Raw genomic sequence first — 18,054 nt, 5'->3', positions numbered from 1 at the left:
CTGCCTTCTTTGTACTTTTTCGATGTCATCCGCCAGTCCCATCTGATGCGGATCCCACACTGCACAGCAATACTCCAGAATATGGCGGACAAGCATGGTGTAAGCAGTCTCTTTAGTAGACCTGTTGCACCTTCTAAGTGTTCTGATAATGAATCGCAGTCTTTGGTTTGCTCTACCCACAACATTATCTATGTGATAGTTCCAGTTTAGGGTATTTGTAATTGTAATACCTAAGTATTTAGTTGAATTTACAGCCTTCAGATTTGTGTGACTTGCCGTGTAATCGAAATTTAGCGGATTTATTTCAGTGCTCATGGGAATAACTTCACACTTTTCTTTATTCGGGGCCCGCATCTCGTGGTCGTGCGGTAGCGTTCTCGCTTCCCACGCCCGGGTTCCCGGGTTCGATTCCCGGCGGGGTCAGGGATTTTCTCTACCTCGTGATGGCTGGGTGTTGTGTGATGTCCTTAGGTTAGTTAGGTTTAAGTAGTTCTAAGTTCTAGGGGACTGATGACCATAGATGTTAAGTCCCATAGTGCTCAGAGCCATCTGAACCATTTTTTTTCTTTATTCGGGCTCATTTGCCACTTTTCGCACCATACAGATATCTTATCTAAATCATTTTGCAATTCGTTTTGGTCATCTGATGACAGCATCATCTGCAAACAATCTAAGACGGCTACTGAGATTTTCTCCTATGTTGTTAATGAAGATCAGGAACAATAGATGGCCTATAACACTTCGTTGGGGAACGCCGGATATTATTTTTTTTACTCGATGACTTTCCGTCTATTACAACGAACTGTGACCTTTCTGATTGGAAATCAGGAATCCAGTCGCACAACTAAAGCGATATTCCATAGACACGCAGTTTGGTTGGAAGACGCTTGTGAGGAACGGTGTCGAAAGCCTTCTGGAAATCTAAAAATATGGAACCAATTTGACATCCCCTGTCGATAGCACTAATTACTTCATCAGTATAAAGAGCTACTTGTGTTTCGGGGGAACGATATTTACTAAATCCGTGCTGGCTATGTGTCAATAAATCGTTTTCTTCGAGGTACTTCATAATTTTCGAATACAGTATATGTTCCAAAACCCTACTGCAAACCGACAGTGATATGAGCCTGTAATTCAACGGATTAACTCCACTTCCCTTTTTGGGTATTGATGTGACTAGAGCAATTTTCCAGTCTTTAGGTACGGATCTTTCTGTGAGCGAGCGGTTGTATATAAAAGCTAAATATGGAGCTATGTATCGGCGTACTCTGAGAGGAACCTGACTGGTATACAATTTGGACTAGATGCCTTGCCTTTATTAAGTGATTTAAGCTGCTTTGCCACATCGAGGATATCTACTTCTATGCTTCTCATCTTCACAGTTGCTCTTGACTGGAATTCAGGAATATTTACTTCGTCTTCTTTGGTGAAGGAGTTTCGGAAAACGGTGTTTAATAAGTCTGCTTTAGTGGCACTGTCATCAGTGACTTACCGTTGTTATTGCGCAGTGAAGGTATTGTTTGCGTCTTGCCATTGGTGTGTGTTATGTATGACCAGAATTTGTTTGGGTTTTCTGCCAGATTTCGAGACAGAGTTTCGTTGTGGAAATTATTGAAAGCATCTCGCGTTGAAGTACGCACTATATTTCGAACTTCTGCAAAACTTTGTCAATCTTGGGGATTTTGCGTTCTTTTACGTTTGGCATGCTTTTTTCTCTGCTTCTGCAACAGCGATCTGAAAAGTTTTGTGTACCATGGAGGTTCAGTACCATCACTTATTGATTTATGTGGTGCATATCTCTGAATTGCTGTCGATACTATCTCTTTGAAATAATTCCACAACTTTTCTACGCTTACATGATCAGATCGGAAGGAGTGAAGACTGTCTCTTAAAAAGGCGTTGACAGCATTTTTATCAGCTTTTTTAAATAGATGTACTTTGTGTTTCTTTTTGATGGTTGTAGGAGTTACGGTAATCAGCCTAGCAGCTACTGCCTTGTGGTCGCTAATACCTGTATTCGTCACAATGCTCACCATTTTCCAGGATTATCTGGTGCTGTCAGAGTCGTATCTAGACGTATTAGTGGTACCATATCACTACAACTGCACACGCCCCACACCATTACAGGGCCTCCACAAGCTTGAACAGTCCTCCACTGACATGCAGCGTCCATAGATTCATGAGGTCAGCTCCACAACCATACTGGTCCATCCGCACGATATAATTCGAAACGACACTCGTCCAAGCAGGCAACATTTTTCCAGTCGTCAACAGTGCAGTGTCGGTGTTGACGGGCCCAGGCGAGACGTAAAGCTTTGTGTCGTGCTGTCATCAAGAGTACACGAGTGGGCCTTCGGCTCCGAATGCCCATATCGATGATGTTTCGCTGAATGATTCGCACGCTGAGACTTGTTGATGATCCAGCATTGAAATCTGCAGCAATTTGTGGAAGGGTTGCACATTTGTCACGTTGAACGATTCTCTTCAGTCGTCGTTGGTCCCGTTCTCGGAGGATCTTTTTTCGACCCCAGCACTGTCGGAGATTTGATGTTTTACCGGATACCTGATATTCACGGTACACTCGCCAAATGGTCGTACCGGAAAACCCGCACTTTATCACTACCTCGGAGATTCTGTGTCCCATCGCTTTTGCGTCGGCTATTACACGTTCAAACTCACTTAAATCTTGATGACCTGCCATTGTAGCAGCAGTAACCGATCTAACAACTGCGCCAGGAACTTGTTGCCTTATATAGGTGCTGCCGATTGTAACACCGTATTCTGCCTGTTTACATATCTCTGTATTTGAATACGCATGCCTATACCAGTTTCTTTGGCGCTTCAGCGTATAAGGCAAAAAGGAAATTACTACTTCCAGTCACTAAGGACATTAGCTTATAAACGTCCCATTACAAATAATGCGACACAAATTCACAATAGTTCTCCACATAAGATAAAAGTTATTTAAACATTCTCACCTTTAAATAAAACCCTGAGGTCATTCTTGCTTGGTCACTGCACCTTGTCAGTAGCCGAATCCTTGCAACATGTGAAATACAAAACTCGAAACAAGAAAGTGTAAAATATCTTACTGCAAGCAGTGCAAGCTGTCTTGTAGATACAGCCAATCGAACAGAGAGAACACACTTATATTAACATAACATCTAATACTACACAATGAACTTCTATTAATCTAATAAGAAAGTATCAGAACCTATTAACAAACGCGAAGATTAGTAAAACATGTATTTGGACGCAGTGGGACGCAAATCAGAGACATATCTTTACTCATTATGCTATACCGACCATGAATGGTACACCGCCATTCTTTGCATCTTACATCTCCTGAAAGCTGGCATTTAATTACAACAAATTGTACTAATAACAGTGCATTTTTTATGGATCCTCAACCTGCCGTTGCTTTGAAAGGCACACTTTCATAGTATGCAAGTTATAATAATTTTTTACCTAACAGTATGACGTTTCCCGAAATTTTCTTACAACAAATGGTACAATTAACGACAGGTTTTCGAAACAGCCTCATTTTGCCGGCGCTTAGAAACGGCTTGTATAACATATATACATAATGGCTTCAACAAAAAGCCAATTTGGCGTCTCGCGGCTCTGTACTGAAGAGAGATGGCGTCATGTGACGTAGGTGACGTTCTTGCACCTCATTGGTCTACGTTCAATGGCACGTTCAGAACATCTGACATGCTCGATACTGCTCTCCACGTTCGCAAAGACTCTCAACAGGGAATCAGCTTTGACTATGCCATGGGTAATGGAGGCAAGAAAAGACAGGATTTTTCGACCTATAAAACAGCCTCTAACAATGTAAATTAAGGCAATATATTCGAAATTCGTAGGGAAACTCAGGTAAGCTATAATATTTGTATGAAGCAAGTTGGAGCTTAAAGTGGAAGTCCAATCGAGAAATGCTTGTATTAAATGGGCTTAAAGCAGGGATGCAGTTTCAATCTGTACAGCGAAGCGAAGTTTGAATGACGGAAATAAAACAAACGTATAGGAGAAGAGTTAAAACTCGGAGTGAATTGATACCAACGGTAAGATTCGCAGATGACACGCCTATTTTCAGTGAAAGCGATGAATATTTACAGGACATTCCGAACGAGCACAGAATATGAACTGAAAGTAAACCGAAGGAAGACGAAAATAATGAGGAGTAGCAGTTAGTACTAAAAATAGAAACATTATTGCAGACGAAGATGAACCATCTTGGAAGCAAAATAATTTATGATGGTCAGAGCAAGAAGGATATAAGCAGCAGACTAGTGCAAGTAAAGAGAGCATTTATAGCTAAAAGAATACCAGGATCAAACGTAGGCCTTAATTTGAAGAGGAAATTTCTGAGAAAGTGTGTCTGGAGCACGTAATTGTTTGAAAGTGAATTATGGTGTGCGGGGAAATAGGAAAGGAAGAAAATTGTAGCGTTGGAGATGTAGTGTTACAAATGTATGATGAAAATAGAGTAGACTGATAAGATAAGAAATTAACAGCTTCTCCGTAGATATGACGAGGAAAGGAATACGTGGAAAATACTGTCTAGATGAAAGAACAAGATGACAGGACGAGAGTTAATAAATCAGGGATAACTTCCATAGCAGTGCACAGAGCTGTAGGGGGTAAAAACTGTGGGAGAACAGAGACTGAAATGTATCCAGCCAATGAACAAGAACGTTGAGAGTAACGGCCCCTTTTAGAAGAAGAAACTGACACAGGAGAGGAAGATGTTGTGGGCTGCATCAGACCAGTGAGAACGACTTAAAACAAGAAGTCCTAACCCTTATACCAAGACATAAAATTGATACCGCCTCACTATGTTATCTATAATTATTTATTAATGTTTTGCTGTCCTCCTGAAGAAACTGGGCTGTCAAACCAGTAACATGTTTCAAAAAGATCCAGCTGCTCTCTAATGAGTGTAAATATCTTTCCGACACAAACACAAACTAGGAGGAAACTTATACCGCACTGTGAATCACTTTCATTACGTTGTGACAGTTTTCTATAGGAAACAGAAGTTCACACAATAGTTTCTATTCTCTAGAGAGAAACTTTTTTTCTAGCATCTATGACAGACCTCACTTTCGAGCCAGTGTCCTATGATGCCGGTATTCTTGTTCCTCTTTATTTAATTTTGTGTAATCTATATTTTATTTCTCATTTTCTTGTTGCATATCATATTTTATGTCTTTAACTGCAAGGTATTCTCAGTCTAAATGTAATTTCGGTTCTGTTAAAATAATCTTTGAAGAAGCTGTGTCCTAAATATAACGACTAAATTAAATGTAATGATGAACCATATTAAAGTAACCGTAGCCAAATAAACAAAATACTCCCCTAACTGCTCAAAATTGTCTGTTGTGAAAATGCAAAATCAAACCACTAAAATTTAGGGAACCCAACTTTATCGAAATCCATTTCTATCGCCCGATTAACGCAGACCAAGCCTATCCCCCACGCTCCGTTCGATAAACCAGAGTACTAAAATATCACATACGGCCGTGCTACTTCATAAAGCGTATAGTGCCACCCATATCATAGTAATGGACTCTTTTATTTCGAGTTTCAAGGAATATTCTTATTCATTCGCGTAATACACAAGTGACGACGATATATCAGAACTAAAAGTGGAAACTGCGCTCAAGAAGAAACGATGTGGTTCAGTAAGAAACAAACAGAAATGTTTGAAGGGCCTAATGACATTGGTTCTCTCACGCCGAAAGCGTTTCACAACATCGGTCGTTCGTTCTGCAGGACACGAACCGAAATGCTCATGTCCTTAAGGATTTCATCAAATTTAGTGTGTCGATAGCCGAACCAAGAGGATATGTCGCGTCTACAATGCCGTCATAAATTGGACCGAACAAGGAAGTTGTCTCTTAGGACGCTCAGGAACACCACAAACATTGGAACATAAAACAATTGCGTCCATAGACGAAAACGCAGCGTACGTTATTCGCTATACGACCGAGATAACGAGACTGTTTGTCGCCTCAGCAACATATATTCCTAAATAACAGGCGACTCGTCGCGTTAGCTGGACGTGTCGCGGTCATAAGTAAGGTGCCTTGTTACGCGCTCACGCAGCACGCATTCTCGTCTGACGGCGACGCCGAGAGACGCACAAATCCCGACGACTAACGGTGCTCGTCATCCCACGTCGCTGGGCTGGGGCGTCGCGTCACTGTGTTGCCATGGAAACGCATATTCGCTGTGAGGAGCGATCAGAGGTATTTCTCCGAAAAGATAAGAATGAAATACTTGAAGGAATGCATCAGAGATACGTAAACGGAAAACAGCTTGCGTTTGTCAAAGTACTGTCAGCATTTTTGGCCACATAAATTATTTGCTCATCTCAGATTACGATAGGAAGCAGTTATTACAACATTAAATTCAGAATACATTGTCCTACGATTGCAGAGATTTGAAGTTGTTATAACAACTTGTGTGCGATTAATTAAGTGCATCATTTTAATGTTTATTCTGTAGTTTGAGAATTGCCTATTATTGAACGTCATTTTTTCTTTTTATTTACCCTTGCTTTTATTTCTGTATGATTTAATATGAGTGCAAAACCTAGAATCTGCGACATGCAATATTTATTCATAAGCACTGAATCCCATATTCTTTACTTTAAACCGTGTCTTTCTCTGTTTCCGGAGTATACCAATAATGTGGTCTGTTTTACTTGCATTATGGTGGCCAACCCTTGTCGACTGCGTCGCCAGTTTCGTGTAACGTCACTGTTAAGTTGTAGTAATTTTTGTGGGAAGATGATAAAATTAAAGAAGAAACACACAGTTATACTTTTTTTTAGTTGTAAATTTTTATTGTTAACTTTGCTTCTCGGCATCAACTGTTAACGAACAAAATTGGTACGGATTGCATAACTTCGACCAAACATGTTTTATTATTTTACTATTAATACTCACGCCTTTATTGCACCCTCGACATTCTATATCAAATGTTAACTTTATCAGATCTTCTCACGCGTTCCCACGACATCCATATCCATATCTGTCCCCTCACTGGTACCGTCTGGCCCACACTGACGCGGCAGCCCATTTTTTTCTGTATTGACTTTCAATTCTCCCTCCCCCTCCCCCCCCCCCCCCCCCCCCGAAGAGGGCGGGCTGGCAGCAGCTTAGTACGCCGATCTTCAGCCTACAGAAGTTTTAAAACATAAGAAGAAGATAAACAATAAAAGCAGGCGATAAAGACGGTGACTTAAATTGTAAAATGGCGGAAAATTGTGGAAGTTAAAAATGAAACAAAGGGTTGGCGATGCTAAGAAAATACACAGGTAGCAGACAGGTAAAATAGTAGACAGACAATTAAAAAAACACGGCGACAGTATCGTTTCTGTTCGCAAGAGATATAAAAAAAACACACCCAGCGACAGTATGATTTCTGTTCGCAACACTGACGAAAATACGTACAGCCGGCCAGTGAGGCCAAGCGGTTCTAGGGGCTTGAGTCTAGAACCACGGGACCGCTATGGTCGCAGGTTCGAATCCTGCCTCGGGGATGGATGTGTGTGATGCCCTTAGGTTAGTTCGGTTTAAGTAGTTCTAAGTTCTAGGGGACTGAAGACCTCAGATGTTAAGTCCCGTAGTGCTCAGAGACATTTGCACCAATTGAAAAGACGCACAACACTTAACACTCACTTAAAACGCTGCACTAAAAAGTTGTCACGAAGATGAAACACCACAGCCAAGGGGAGATAGGGAGGACCTGGACAGATGAGGGGGAAAAAAGGGGGGAAGAGACGAAAGACGAAGTAGGGGGGGGGGGGGAACGACAGAGGGAGAGGACTCATAAGGGGGCGCAGGGCAGATGCGAGAGGGAGTGGGGAAATGCAGAGGAGGGGATTGCAAAAGGACTCAGGTGAGAGAAGGGAGGCAGAGAGAGGGTAGACAGGAAAAAACAGGATGGAAGGGAGGGGGAGAGGGAGCCCAGGAAAAAGACAGAGGAAGGAAGGGGAATGTGAGGTTCAGAGTTGATAGGAGGGATAAATGGAGGGATAGAGGGCATCATCCGGGAGGGGGAGTCGACGGAAGCCGCCTTGGGAAAGGAGATGAAGGGTGTAGAGGTGGAGGGTAGGAGGGACACAATGGTGAAGGCGCGGCAGAGGGCGGGGGTTGGAGAGGAGAGAAGCAACCAGGGGATGAGGGGGATCAAGGCGGCAGGAGGTCTAGAGGATGCAGATATGTACGAGGAAAAGGAACAGATGGGGGGAAGGAATCAGGTCATAGAGGTTCCTCAGTTTGCGTCCATGACGCTGCGCTGCTCGTAAAGCTCCTGCACAACAACGTCAACTGTGCGCCAGTAGTCCTACAGAAGTTCCGGACCCTCAAGGATGCCAAGAAAGGCGTCGGTTGATGTCTGCTAAGAGTCTGGAGAAAAGATTACAAATATCGAAAAGGTGGGTTTTTTTGAAGTACAATGTGGCAGAGGAACGAAAGCAGTTGATCCAACGTCTATCGAAGATGTGACCACAACACTCTATGAGGATTCGAGCTGTGGTGTGCAAACATGCAGTGCACGGGGAAATGCCCAAACGCTCTACATGCCTACGAGCACTGCGCATAAAATCCTACGAAACATCCCGCATGGCTATCCATACAATATCACCAATGTTCAGGAGTTGCTCCCTGCTGACCTGCCAGCAAGACAAACGTTCGGTCTGGAATTTCTTGCTCATGTTGAAGTGGGCAATGAATGGGACGAAGCTGATTTCCATCTCCAAGGTCATGTCAATACGCAGAATTGCAGAATGTGCTCAGTGGTCCAATTATGGACATAGTTGAATTGAAGGTACGCATTGCACAACGCATTCTGAACGTGACCTCCGAGACAATCCGACCTGTTGTGGAATACGCCGGTTCTCAGATCCATCTTGTGGCAGAAGACGGAGGACAGCATATTGAACATGTCTTGCGCCAGTCTCACGACAGTTAGAAACCGATATCATGTTGCTTGTTATGCTATTTTTGGGCCCATGCCAGTTAAAAAACGATGTCATTTTGCTTTCTATGCGGTTATTGGCCTCAGGAGAATGAAAACCCCATTTTTTCCATCCTATGTGGTACGACCTTGCCACGGTGGATGGGCTTACCTATCTAAGTGTCAAAACTGTTGAGAGCCGAACTCGTGCACGCATGCGCATTGAATAGTAAGGATGGTGTAATGCGCTACTCAAACCACAGGTGTTGTACTGTGATTCGTCCGTAATTTGTACCCGACCTCATTTATGTAAAGATGCTTATACCTATTGGTAGCCTTCTTTTTCCAAGACGTTTCCCCCTGCGTCAATAATATGCTGCTCAAATTTGACGTCATTATCAGCAGTGGTTCTCTTTTCGTACAGTTTTGAAACTGTAACTTTATCGACATCATACAGATATGGAACGAGTCAGTACATAATTTACAAAACGCTCACTGGAAAATTTATGAAGAAAACAATCAAACACCAAAAACCTGTGAGAAAGTATACGAATAAATAACGTAACACAGAGAAAAGTTCTCAACTGCTGCGAGAAGGTCTTGTACAGAATAGGAGTCCAAGCATGCATTTACTGCACTGTTTCCATATTTTGTGAATCTCTGTAACACAGTGAAAGCAAGGAAACAAGCGTTCGTGTTTCATTGACAGAGACACTGGAGATCGTTCTTACGGTAAAAATAGCAGCATTCAGCTTCTGCACAAGATCTTGAGCGTGATACTTCCAACACAACCTTCCGCCTTGTCTTAGTCCTAAGAATTTAAAATGGTCGACATCGCATACTGTTTGAGCACAATGGACAGTAAAATTACTCTTTTGCAAGAGTTTAGTGTCAGAACCTATAAACATTGCGTTCTGTTCCTGTTAAATTTTAATCTGTTTTTCTGAAATCCAGGTGCTGATGTTAATGACTACCCTGTTAGCCACATCATTTGTATTACGTTCCATGTTTTTCTCAGTAATACTTGTATCATGCACAAAGAGAAAAATATTTGAGCGATCTGTCGTATTTAGTGGCAGATGATAGATATACAGTGTCGGGAAAAAAATTTGTACACCCTTTTAGAAGTCCTTAATTCACTCATGATTTATTGTCGCAGCAGCGGATATGGAGTACATGAAATGATTTCGTTTACAGACCAATAGTACATGCGATTGTGATGTACCAGGTATAGACCCATTCTGAAACACACATATCAGTACGTAGTGTACCCTCCACAGGCGCTAACTCTGGCATCCAGTCAATCGTGCAGATGGCGAATGCCCACCTGTTCACGTAGTTCTGTGACAGTTGTTGGTTGGCGAGTCGCATAAGTCACTTCTCGTCCTATCACATCCCACAAACGCTCGATTCGAGACAAGTCCGGAGATCTTGCTGGCCAGAGATGTTCCTACACTTCTTGCAGAGCGCGTTAAGTTTCACGGGCAGTGTGTGGATGAACATTATCTTCCAGAATGAGATTTTCACCCTGCAGCGGAGTGTGCGCTGATATGAAACTTCCTGGCAGATTAAAACTGTGTGCCCGACCGAGACTCGAACTCGGGACCCTTGCCTTTCGCGGGCAAGTGCTCCACCAACTTTCTTTTTTTCTTTTTTTTTTTAAGAAAACAAATAAAAACCTCTTGGGTATGAAAATAAAAGACGACGTTCTTCATAAATAACACAATATCCTTTGAGAACGTAAAACATAAAAGGTAGCTATATTTCCGCAACGGCCTTCATTTGTATTTGTATGTTTTTTGTTAACATAAATGAGTGTACAGTCTCACCATCAGCAGCATTTTTTTTTTTTTTTTTTTTTTTGGGAGCACAAGGGAAAGAAAACAAATAGGCTGCAGTTAGAGAGCTATGTGTAAAAAGGATAAACATGTGTAAGGAGAAAAAAAAACTTAGAAGAGGAGGAGAAAAGAGAACCGAAATAAAATAGGTATACTTTCCGCGCCATGCTCCACTTTGGCGCGCCAGCAGAACAAAATGCATTCTATCATTGACCATTGAAGGGGAACGTGGGATCGTCCAGCCTTGGCTGGCACGGTTCGTTGAGATTCCAGCTTTGAGGCGGCTCGGTGAAAATGCTCTGTAAATAGTTCGCGAAAGTGGCCCGATAGTGTCGATGCCGGCGAAGGGTGTGGTGATGTACTTGGAGGCGTGTCCAAAAGTCCGCCGGATCGACGATGTCGTCCCGGAAGAGGTAGTTGACAGCCATGCCACTGATCCATGTGATGGCGTGCCACTTAGCCGATGGAAAGTAGGTCGTGTCGGGATATATCATCATAGTGGGAGAAACGTGATGTGGTGGTACTCGGAGGTAGAAAGCCACAATCTTCTGTACGAGGGTCCAGACAGCTGCTGCTGGCCCACATTCAAAACGATGTAAATCTGTATCTTCGACATTGCACTTGAGGCACAGGGGTGAGTCCACCAGTGCGATGCGATGCAGTTTCTGTCTTGTAGTATACTTGCCGTTGACGAGAAGGCACCACATAGAGGTGGTGTCAGTGGTGTGATGTGGTTGGTGGATCGTTTTCCAAACTGTAGGCCATGAAACCTGGGGGTGACGTGTTTCGACGGGGTTGCGGGGTGGAGACTTTCGGAGAAGGCGGTAGATGTCGCGGGTGGTCGTCTTCCTGGTCCTGGGGAGCTCGGTGCATATGTAGCTGTACTTCAAAAAGAAACGGCCGATATGTGACATCGGAGGTGGGATGTGTGCCAAAGACGTCGGTGGGCGTCTCGAAACAGGCGCGAGCTCGGTGGTCAACATTCCAGTAAAACTAGCATTTTGGCTTTTCCATAACCGGAGCATAGTATTGGTGTAAAGTGCCGTAGTCCTGGCGCTCACATTAACCAGATCGAGGCCACCGTCCCGCTTCGGTAAGGTGAGAGCTTCATACTGGACTTTGAAGATGTGTCCAGAACAAATGAAATAGCCGAATGCCGCCTGTAACCTGGCCGCCATTGTCGCAGTGATGGGCAGAATCTGCGCTATATGGGGTATCCGAGCTGCCAGATGGGTATTGACGAAGGTGACTCTCTGGCACATATTCAGCGGGCGTAGTATGTGATTTTGTATGTTGGCCCGGATGCGTTGCAGCAGCGCCCGAAAATTGATCGCCGAGGTGCGGCGGATGTCTCGCGTGTACACCAATCCGAGACAACGAATGGTGTCCACCAGTTGAAATGGAACTACGCTGTCTGCGGGAAGGCCGCGGCCGATCTTCATGGCGCATGATTTTGCCACGTTCATAGCGCTCCCTGCCCCTGCACTGCAACGGGTAATGCACTGCATCGCAGCTTGTACTTCAGCCGCTGAACGTACGACGAGGGCCAAGTCGTCCGCGTAAGCTCGGCAGCGGAAGATATGATCCCGGAGTGGAATACCTGTCAAACGTCGCCGTAATCCGCAAATGAGTGGTTCCATCGCAATGGCATAAAGTACCGTCGACAAAGGGCAACCCTGCCATACTGAGCGTTCAATCCGTATAGGTTCTGTAAGTCTGCCGTTGACGAGAAGTCTGGACGTTGCTCCACGAAGGAGCCGCATAATCACTTGCGTGAACGTCGGGGGAATTGCCATTCGGTCCATCACTGCGTTGAGGAATGCATGATTGACGCGGTCAAACGCTTGTTTGAAGTCGATGGAGATTAAAGCGCCTGGCAGTCGCGAGTGTGTTGCCACAGCGATCACATCTCGATATTCACTGAGGGCCTTCTGTATATTACGATCGCCGCCTAAGGATGTTTGTTCGTGGGAAACAATGTCCCGTAAGACATGTTTGAGTCGCACTGCCAGAAGGCGTGTGAAAATCTTGAAGTCCGAATTGAGTAACGTGATCGGCCGATAACTGTCGAGTCGTGTTCCTCCTGCGGGTTTCGGGACTGGTACAAGTAAGCCTTCCATGAACATTGGTGGCGGGTTCGCCGCGGCGGACAAAAGTTCCCAGTACATGTCCCTCCATCGTGGCACCATGAATTCTTGGAAGGTTCTGTAAAATTCGAGAGGTAAACCATCCGGGGCGGGAGATGGATTCAGAGACCCCTTGGCCACAGCGCCTTGGACGTCGTCGGTGGTCACTTCAGCAGTCAGAAGGGTTGCAGCTGCTGCGTTTAGAGTACCAAGTGTCTCATGGGCAACCTCAGCAATGGCCTCTGCACCGGCAGGTACTTCTTGATAGAAAAGTCTATAGTGCGTTGTGAATGCATCCGCAATGGTAGCTTGCGAAGTCAGCCGTCGTCCATCAGGTAAGTCTAAAGTTGTCATTAAAGCCTGTCGGCGTCGACGAACATTTTGAACAATATGATGCATAGAAGGTTCTTCACCATTAATCCTGTCTTGGCTGCGGGCTCGTACAATGGCTCCCTCTAGATGGCATCTGGTCAAGGATAAAATCTTTGCCTTGATGAGTAGAGCTTCTTTGAGGCGATCCGGGGATGGAGGATGATCCATGAGTTCACGTAGAGCGCTATAGTAGAAATCAGTTGTATGGTGATTCCACCTGGCTTTGGCTCTGCCATAGTGTGTCAATGTGCGTCGGATGGCCGGTTTGGCGCACAGCAACCACCACTGCAGTGTGGTCTCGTAACGCATAATGCGTTGAACACAGGTGTGCCACGTGTCGGTGACCTGTTGGCGACATTCAGGGTCCCGCAGTAGCGCGACATTGAGTTTCCAAGGTCCTGCACTGCGCCATATAGACTGTCGACGTAGGTTCATGGTACAGATATACGTAGATGTCATGATCCGAAAAGGCAGACGGCCAACGTTCCGCGTCGAGGAGAACTGATTTTAGAGCGTTAGAGATGTATATTCTATCAAGTCGGCTGGCAGAGTGGCTCGTGATGTGTGTATACCCCGGGCGGTCGCCGTGTACCACTCGCCAAGTCTCGAGGAGACGAAGGCGGCGGACGAGGAAGCGAAGTTCGGGACATGTGGTGAAATGGGGGTATTGGTCTGTGCGCTCGAGAACACAGTTGAAATCTCCACCTACAATGAGATGGTCGTATCGACCGAGGAATAAAGGCGTGATATCTTCTGCGTAGAACTGGGAGCGATCCCTCCGTTTATCAGTCCCCGATGGGGCGTAGGGATTTATGATTTTGAGTCCTTCAACTGTTATGGCCACCCCTCGCGCTGTTGGGAGGTATGCGACATCGGAAACTGCAATTCCTTCTGGGAGGAGGATGGCTACGCCTGTGTGTTCCATAGCTGCAGGGGCGGCGTACGTCTCATATCCATAACACCCAGTCCAAGTCGCTGTCCTCAGTTCTTGTAACAGGGCGATGTCGATGTCCGCTGCTCTTAGCATGTCACGGAGCAGTTGTAGTTTAGCGTGGGAGCCGATATTATTAGTATTGATAGTAGCTATTCGGTACGCCTGATGGGAGATCCGTGCTGCTGATAGGGTCGTAGCTGGTGAAGATTGTTGTGGTGGATGCTGGAAGTCCATAGAAGTCGCAGGATTCGCCGTAGAAACTTCCCCCCTTTTAGTTTTGATCTAACGGAGAAACAGATCTCATTTCCGCATCAGATGGAGGTGGGAAATCCGTGTCATCCGCCCATGAAAGGTGTCCGACAGGTTTGACATCGGCGAGAGGTGGCAGCGCTGGCCGAGTCGGCTCAATGGCGTCGGTGACAACAGGCGTGCTATGTTCCATGGCTTCTGGGCGCGGGGCTTGCGCACGACCTCTGTTGGACGGTTCACCGTCTTGTGGATGACGCGTCTCCGTGGCAGAGGAGAAAGTGTTACCGTGTTCTCCGTCGGAGTGATGTGGCATCTCTTCGTCCTGCGGAGGGGGCTCAATGGTCGAGTCTGATGTCTTGCGGCGTTTTTTTCGTCGTTTGGGCGACTTCCGCTTTCGGCAATGAGTTTCGGTGTCTGATGAATGAAGAGATTCACGTCGTTCCGGTACAAAAACCGCGGGTGCTATGATGCGGTCTTCATTCTCCAGAACACTCTCATTGGTATCCTTGTGATCTTCTAGCGTGGGTGTGTCCGGCTGTTGGACATGTTCACGGGCGGCATCGCCGGTGTCAAGGTGCTGGGACGCCTCCGGGTGTATCGGACCAGAGAGACGCTCATGAACGGCGTCTTGTGTGGGTTGGACGTGCAGTGTCGCCGCATAGGTGACTGGAAGGGTGGTCGTGGTTCTGTCGGTGTTCGTATCGTCGGGCCTTAGTTGTGTGATGCGGCGTTGCAGGCATTCATTACGGACGTGGCCTTCTTTGCCACAACCGGAACATGTTCGAGGTTGTCCGTCGTAAATGACCACCGCACGGCAGCCGCCGATAGAAATGTACGATGGAACGTGCCGTTTGAGATCGATTCGGACTTGTCTCACACCATTAAGCACCGGATACGTCGTAAACTGTGCCCATGTCTCGGCTACGTGGCTCTGGACTTTTCCGAACGGGCTTAGCGCCGCGATGACTTCATCTTCAGTCACCTCGAAAGGCAGTTCGAATACACGGATCGTCCGAGGGCCAAGTCCTGCATGGTCGACATCCACAGGCCCCACGTTTCCGTCGGAGTGCCGAAATTTTAGTCCATGTCGCGTCCTTTGAATGATCTCGTTGCAGGCAGCGTCGGAAGTCATCTTAACATAAACGACGCTGCTAATGATCGCTAGGTGTATGCCGATGAGATCGTCACGCGGGATCTTCACGTCTTCGCGTAGGAAGCGTTCGACGGCCAGTGCTTTGGGTCATGCGTATTCGTTTGAGAAGGTGAACTTAAGAGTGTTCTTCCTGTAAGAGTTGGCCATTACAGCTTGTTCGACTGAGAAGCGCTGTGACGAGGAAGTAAACTAAACACTCCGCGCGCGCAGCGGCGTGGACGGCCGAGCGCGGTGCGCACTGAAAAACCAAGGTTCGCAGGAGAGCTTCTGTAAAGTTTGGAAGGTAGGAGACGAGATACTGGCAGAAGTAAAGCTGTGAGTACCGGGCGTGAGTCGTGCTTCGGTGGCTCAGTTGGTGGAGCACTTGCCCGCGAAAGGCAAAGGTCCCGAGTTCGAGTCTCGGTCGGGCACACAGTTTTAATCTGCCAGGAAGTTTCATATCAGCGCACACTCCGCTGCAGAGTGAAAATCTCATTCTGGAAACATCCCCCAGGCTGTGGCTAAGCCATGTCTCCGCTATATCCTTTCTTTCAGGAGTGCTGGTTCTGCAAGGTTTGCAGGAGAGCTTCTGTAAAGTTTGGAAGGTAGGAGACGAGATACTGGCAGAAGTAAAGTTGTCAGTACCGGGCGTGAGTCGCGCTTCGGTGGCTCAGTTAACATTATCTTGTTGGAACAGCACATCGTCTTCCTGTTGCAAGAACGGCAAAATAACGGGTCTAACAACATTATGCACTTGCCGTAGTGTCGCCTCCAGAAATACGAAAGGTGAACGATACTTGTAGCAAATTGCAGTCCAGGCAATAAGACCTGGGATGAGGCCAGTGTGTCTTGAACTAATACAAGCGCAAACGACCATCATTTCTGTGCAGGCAGAAGCTGCTTTCATCCCTGAAGACCATGGCGTGTCATACTATTTTCCAAGTGATGTCCTGACTGTACCAGTCAAACCGTGCACGTCGATGCTGTGGCGTGAGTGGAAGATGAGCTGGAATTGTGCATGCCTGTAATCCCACTGCTAGTAACCGGCTAGTAACAGTTCGTGTTGACACGTCCAGTCTCACAAGCTATCTTTTCTGTGTTGTGTTAGTTGTGCGATCTGCCACTGCTGCCCTTACAATACGACGATCCTGGTGAGCGTCTGTGCTGCATGAACATGCAAAACCTCGCCTATTGGTGTGAGAATATTCACATGACCACTGACACCATCATCGTTGAACGACTGACGCAGCACGTCCAACTCGTGAGGTAATTCTCGCAAAGGACCAACCAGCCACTCAGAAGGCCCCAATTTGACCCGTTTAAATGACAGATACAGATGACGCTCTGGTAACTACGCCACTACGCTGTCTGTTGGCGGACGACGTTGAAACCATTATCAGTACTTCTACTTCTAAGGTGACATATGCCCTCGTCGGATCAAAACGTTCCAGGTGTGCTAATTTGTTTCCGGCAGTGAATGTGTAACATTGGTGCAGTTGGAGAAGACACGAGTTACAAGGGTCAGTCAAAAAGTAATGACTCCTTTTTTTCTCCTTAAATAAAGTTTGAAACAAAATTTAAAAATCAAATTGCGATCGCTATTGATGTCGAAGCCTTTCAAGCAAGAAAGCGTACTGATGATGTGAAGATCACTATTTCTGTGTCACCTTACAAATTTTATAAAACCCGCTAGGGTAACCGAGAGCGCTAATGCGCTGCTTCCTGGATTCTGGTAGACACCCCGGCCTCGGATCGAATCTGCCTGGCGGATTAACGACGAGGGCTCGTATGCTGGTCAGCCTGGATGTGGTATTTAGGCGGTTTTCCCCATCCCACTAGGCGAATACTGGGCTGGTCCCCACGTTCTGTTACACGACTCACAGCCATTTGAGAACGTTCGCACTATTTCATGGCTTACACTAGACGCAGACAGACTCCTTCCTTCCGAGGATGACGACAGGGAAGGCATCTGGCCAACCTCTGCAACTAACACTGCCAAATCCGTAGTAACAATTCCGATCCCGCGTTGGAGCGGGGCAAAAGCCCCAAAAAAAATGAAACATTACGTATTTTATAAAGTGTCATGATTTACATCTCTGTCAGCACTATGTGCACATTTTTTCTAGGCACTTGCATGACACTTATTATGAAAGAGAGAGAGCAGGATGAGCCCAAATACAGCGATAATGGCTTGGGGGCATACATAGTTCACCCTAATGACAGTATAAGACATACAGTCTTGACATTCCTGCTGCCTGCTACGTTACGGTTTAATGGTGTGCCATAAGATGTAGGGTGCACCATTTATGTGCAGATGAAAATGCTAGAGCGAAAAGCTGTATTATATTCCGAAAAGAATATTTTATACGATTTTCAAGCAAAAACGGCTGATTCCAATCAAAAAATCACCGCTTCGACACAAAATTTTGT

Source organism: Schistocerca piceifrons, chromosome 1 (genome assembly GCF_021461385.2).
Source record: "Schistocerca piceifrons isolate TAMUIC-IGC-003096 chromosome 1, iqSchPice1.1, whole genome shotgun sequence".
In the NCBI taxonomy this organism is placed as follows: Eukaryota; Metazoa; Arthropoda; class Insecta; order Orthoptera; family Acrididae; genus Schistocerca; species Schistocerca piceifrons.
This window is presented reverse-complemented; position numbering follows the sequence as displayed.